The sequence below is a fragment of the Littorina saxatilis genome, linkage group LG2 (assembly GCF_037325665.1).
Source record: "Littorina saxatilis isolate snail1 linkage group LG2, US_GU_Lsax_2.0, whole genome shotgun sequence".
Classification (NCBI taxonomy): Eukaryota; Metazoa; Mollusca; class Gastropoda; order Littorinimorpha; family Littorinidae; genus Littorina; species Littorina saxatilis.
The window spans coordinates 6,797,476-6,803,573 of NC_090246.1; the positions used below are offsets into that span (position 1 = coordinate 6,797,476).

The following is a 6,098-nucleotide window of genomic DNA, read 5'->3' on the forward strand; positions in this document are numbered from 1 at the left end:
ATGCCTCAATATTGTCAAACATTTTGAAATTGTTGTCGTAATTAGTGCCAATATCGTATTTGGGGCGGGGATATAGCTCAGTTGGTAGCGCGCTGGATTTGTATTCAGTTGGCCGCTGTCAGCGTGAGTTCGATCCCAGGTTCGGTGGAAATTTATTTCAGAGTCAACTTTGTGTGCAGACTCTCTTCGATGTCCGAACTCCCCCCCGTGTACACTACATTGGGTGTGCACGTTAAAGATCCCACGATTGACAAAAGGGTCTTTCCTGGCAAAATTGCTTTGGCACAGTTAATAATTGTCTACCTATACCCGTGTGACTTGGAATAATAGGCCGTGAAAGGTAAATATGCACCGAAATGGCTGCAATTACTGGCCGTATAAAATTTCATCTCACACGGCATCACTGCTGAGCGCCTAGAACTGTACCCACGGAATATGCGCGATATAAGCCTCATTGATTGATTGATTGATTTCTACACAGTTGATGTGTCAATTTTGACATTCTCATTTTGACGCGTAAAAAAAGTTTGCGTTTTCCTGTGATGTTTTTTGAAGTATTATAAATACAGTGTTGACTTGTTGCAAAAAAACAACCACACTGTGTGTGGAGCTGTGTGCCATACATCAAAAAACCAATTTCTGCACACTATGTTTATTGTTCCTTAACATTGAATGTATGATTTAATTCGTGACCGAAGTTTTACTGAAATTGGATGATATATATGTATATATACCACCAACATAATGCAACCCCTCCCCAGGTAGAACGGTCAACTGCCCTTCACAACTTAGTTAATCACTGGAAATCTTTTGGCGAAAAGAACTCCATTCCTTCAAACAGCGCAATATTCGTTAACTTTTCCTTTCTATACAAAACTTCAGCGCTCTTACGTATTACATTTTGACGAAGCTCACGGAAATATGCCACACAGAAAAAAACTAGAGCCTGCCAAAGATCAAATAAAGCTGAACATGTTTCAAACTAGATTATAAAACAATCTAAGAACAAATATTCTTTGTATATGACTGTGTGTGTGTGTGTGTGTGTGAAAATATTAAGCTTTTCCTTGAGCGTATGATTTTGGAGCCATTCCATGGAATGTGTTTTGCACAAAATTATGATGTCCATTGACGTTTCTAAAAGCGTTCAAATGTCCTATTGATGTTGAAGAGCTAGAGGACATTTGTCCTGTATGAATTTGTAGGAACATCCCTGATATCATGCTGCAAACTGTACAAAACACACTTAAAACTCTTTAAACTATATGATTGACTTTCAAGGGAATATTAATAGAACCTACCATCAAATACTGGCAAATGAAGATAACTGCATTATCCGCAAGCGGAACAGTTGACACAAGGTCAAAGCGTGATATGTACCGCAAAGTTTCTCAGCACTCATCGGAATATGGGGAAGATGCACACACCTACAAAGTTTCTGTTCTATGCACGCTCAGCTCACATAGGATCTTGAAATGAAAAATGTACACATGATCAGCAAAGTTTTTGTACACTGCATGTTCAAAGTCGGGAATGAATCAGGGTCTCCTTGAAGACTGGGTCTTGCCACCTGATGACCTGTGCTTTCCCAAAAATGGCCTGGTCAAAAACGAGGACAATGTGTTGCAGTTCCAGTTCCCTTGAAACCTGAATGTATGGCAAGAACCGTGGATGTGTCTGTTGGACTGCTGACTATCATAGGCAGGTATGGAACCTGTACAACAGACAAAGGAAAACGTACAAGCGGGGTAAAAGAGCATAATTGTGCTTGAAGTAGATAAAAAGAACGACAAGTTTGTTTGTGTGAGTACGTGTAAATGAATGTTTGTTTAAAATAATAACACATTTTGGTTGCTTGTGTTTAAAAAAAAAAGTATGACATTTTATTTGCGTGCCTGTGCTATGAACAAAGATAAAAGAAACACCTTTAAGGATCCAGTGTTTAAAAAAACAACCCACAAACAGACATGTCCAATAAAGTGGAAGGGTAAAAAACCCACAAAAAAACATTAATTTTTAGGTGTATACATGTTTCTTTTCAGTTATTTTGTTAAACAGGTACAACATATTACATAGGAAAACGTGCAAGCCGAGAAAACAATCAGATGCTTGAAGCAGAATAAACAACAAAAAGTTTGTGTGAGAAAGTGTAAATACATTTTTGCTTTAAAAAAACACACATTTTGGCTGCTTGAAAAATAATAATAATGAAAGTATATTTTGTGTGCCTGTGCTAAGAACAAAGATAAAAGAAACAGTTTATGGTCCCAGTGTTTGAAAAAAAAGAAGTTACATTTCCACTAAAGTGGTTAGTTACAAAAAACATGTTAGGTTTATACATGTACAGTGGAACCCACATTTATGACCTCCAAAAATCTGAGAAAACCAGGTCTTAAAAAGAATAATCTTAAATCGGGGGTAAATTTAGAGAAGTTATGAACTGAAAATCTGAAAAGGCAAGGTCTTAAATGGAGGAAGTCTTAACTTTGGGGGTTCCACTGTATACACTTACAAGAAATAAAATGTCCTCACTTCCTTTCAACTTAAAAAAAAAAGTGACAGGGTGTTAGAAAATGTTAGTGGAAACCAATTCCAATGTATTCGTTACACTGTTTCTGTTAGTATATCCTATTTTGTATGGAACACAATTCATCAAACCTACTTTCGACATTGGCGGAATCTGCCATCTTGCACTGCAGCATTGAATCCAGTCCAATTGTGTAAGGTCTGTAGATGCAGCTGAGGAAGCTTTGTAAAGAAGGCTAGTAGGTCAAGTGCCAAGGGGAGGAACTGCAGGAGAAATAATCAGATACATAAATGGTTGAAATGTATAACATCATTATAGGGGGTGTGTACAATGTGTTTCAATGTGTGTACAATAAACATCTGTGCAGTTAAAACTCAGATAGATACAAAAACAATGACATGTAAACAGAACAGAACATGTGTGTGCCCAAGCATTATAGTTTGTCAAATGTCTGCATGCATGTACTGCAGTGTTATTGTGTATCCTAATATGAATTTCTGTCATAATATTAATGACAACCTTAGTACCTACAGTCAGAATTCAAAATTACCAAAGTAGGTGATCTTTCTTGCAGTAAAACAACTGTCTAGTTGCATTTCATACTCTGAATTTAACCCATTGAAAAGCAGTTTACTATCATAACAACTCATTAGCTGTAACCAATACAAGAAAAATGATATATATCAATCACATAGGCCCCTGTATAAACAATAACATGTTGCATCTGCACCTTATTGTACCTCTGGTATATTAATCCTAAACTGTTGTGATGCTATGAAGTGTTACTTAGAAGATTATCAATATCAAACATAATTTGCTCAGAAATATACACACAACTATTTCAAATGAAATTCAAGCAGGTTTTTACTCACCAACACATCTCGCCATATGTCAGCACAAGTCTCCACTGGTTGCTCAGTGCCCTTTCCTTTTATGTGTAACCACAGGCGGAAGGTATCGTTCACTGGACCACCACTATCATAGAAAAACTAGTAGTGTAGTAGTGAAGACGTCTGGGGTCAACACACTGCTGCATTTCGCTTTCTTACGCTTGACCAAGGCAGGAGAGCTTGACACACACTGTGGATCTGAAGGAGTGACAACAACAGCATCACTGGAAGTGTCAATTCGCTGTACATAGTGTTTCTTCGCTCGCTGGAGTCGAACAATACATGTCAGACGCTGGTAGCAGACGACACGATGATAGGTACTCGTTCAGCTGTTTGTCCATTTGCGACTCGTTCCGTCAATTTTTTGGCAGACAGCCTGTTCTTCACGCTCAAGGTTAATCCACTCAGATGCACATGTCAAAGCTTTTGCCCACGAAACACTTGAAAATGGGGTCAGTTTTTCGTCAGTGTCTACATTCTGAACATTATCGTGCAGTTCGCTGCCATGATGATATGTCCCGCGGAAACAAACACAGCTAAATTCTCATTGGTTAAAAAGCTTTTCACTACGGACAATTTTCCATGGGGAATAATCGTGGCTTCGGCAGGGAGATAACTGCCTCTTTGCTAAATTAATTCATTAATAAAATCGGTACGAGCGTAAGCGCAGCTATTAGTGCGTGAACATTGATGAATTTTATCCGTTTAGTAGTTAGGTACCAGGTTCTGCAAAGATTACATCGTACCCTTCTCCGTCCAACCAGCTTGAACGATAGAGCTCTACGCCGTGTACGGTCTAATATGGAAAAGTGCATTTTGCTTAATTTTCAAGTGAGAAAATATAACAAGTGAAGAAAGCAATCTGAGCTTAATTAAAACATATAATTATAAGTGCAGATTGGTTTGTTTTGGGGCACACATTTTTACTGTGTTGTAGATTTTTCTTTTATGAACCACAAGGTAGGCCTATGAGCTTTTTAAGAAGCAAACAAATCAAGGTATCAAAAACTTTTTTTTAATCTGCTTTCTCTATACCATCACAAGATGAGAAACGTTGAATTTATGATAAAAAATACACATTTAAACTAAATTAAGCAGAGAAGATTAACAACCGTTCACTGATTCAGATATATAAATACATATTTGATAGAAATCTGCAGTGAAGGAAAGCCTGACACAGAAGCTGCAGCCATTCCTATCATAATCAAAACTGATCTCTTACATCATTCTTCCAGCTCACCACATGCGCATTTAAAGTTGAATTTAAAAGTATGGATGCTGCAGTCACTGCTCTTTGTGTACGGTACACTGCAGAGTGTTTGGTACAACGGAGCGCCCCCTGCCGCCAAACATGTGACTAGCCGCGCATGCGCACTCGAGACTCCGAAGGGGTGTATTGACGTAAAACGTCCCGTTTTTGACCGCTCTTGCGATCGACACCTGCAGCAGTAGGAATAGCTTAGAACGCATAAAACGCAAGGTAGCAAAACAAAGCAATCTGTCCAGGGTAGATTGGTTTGATTTTCTTCTCGTATGTCAAAGTTGCAAAGTTATGCCTATTGTGATTTGTTGTCGATTTTTAAATCAGCCCTTCCGTTTTTGTCTTGTCGATTTTGAGGGTACCCTTACTTGAGCGGCGGTCACGTGATCCCTGTAAAAGAAATATTTAATCCAAAAGATGATCCTGAAGGTTAAGTGAACGGCCTTAACTGGCATGTACAGTTTTAATTAAATGACACAGGAATTAATGTTTTAATTTGGGTTTGAAATTTGTTGCAATAATTTTTTGACCAACTTTATGTTGAAAGAGATTGTCAAACAATATTAAATGGGGTGTCTTAAAAAAAATGTATATTATCAAAATCTGTCATTATTATCAGGCACACGGTTTTAACAAAGCTATGTCACGGAATGCAACATAAGTGGCTTAAAAAGTCGTGTTTTTGTGTGTGCAGGATATTCGCTAGGACAGGACCTCAAGCTGAACCAGCACAACAGCGATGTATTCTTCCATGGCTTCCACAAAAGTCTTCCACCTATAGCGGGCATTGCATACAGATGGTCCAAAAAGGGTTAGGGTTACCCTAACCCTCCTTTTTAAAAATTCTTTAGACCAATTATCCCTCTGTTCCCAAGTGAAACATGGAATAATTCTGGACAAATGCGAGGACGTTAGCTTGTTTTTTTAATAATTTTTATCATTTTACTTATCTTTAAATTTGTTACCAATACCATTATGCAGGAAAAATGTAGAATAAAACCAGGAGAGCTTTCGGTAGAAGATATTTCCTGTGTCAAAAGTTAATGCTTATTCTGATTAGGGGAAAGGCTCCTAATATGGACCGGCTCCTAATATGGACCACCTCCTGTTCTGACAAACTAACGGCGCTAGAGCACTCAAAACAATTTCATTCGCTTTATTCACCCTCTCTGGATGAGTTGCACATGTCAAAAGAGTTGCAGAAACACAAACCTCAAAACCGTTCGGCTTTTTCGCTTTTTTTCACTTTTGGCAGCGTTCACTCTAAATTTGCCGCATAAAACGGACTCGTTTCTGTCCACAGCCAAAGCTTTCATAACACAAAAATGGCTATATATGACAGCTAAGGCAGTATTTGTTACATTTTAACAGTGTGTACCCCGAGTTTCTACTGCAAACAAAAAATAATAGCAAAACCTCA

At 38.1% G+C, this 6,098-nt stretch overlaps 1 long non-coding RNA gene across 1 annotated transcript; it reads right to left on the reverse strand.

The window, feature by feature from the left end:
* Positions 1–1,027: 1,027 nt before the first annotated feature.
* Positions 1,028–4,099, reverse strand: LOC138958088 (uncharacterized). The gene is made up of 3 exons (XR_011453289.1): positions 3,400–4,099; positions 2,663–2,790; positions 1,028–1,714 (listed from the first exon to the last, which is right to left on the reverse strand). It is a non-coding gene; the product is annotated as an uncharacterized lncRNA (long non-coding RNA).
* Between the last annotated feature and the right edge of the window lie 1,999 nt (positions 4,100–6,098).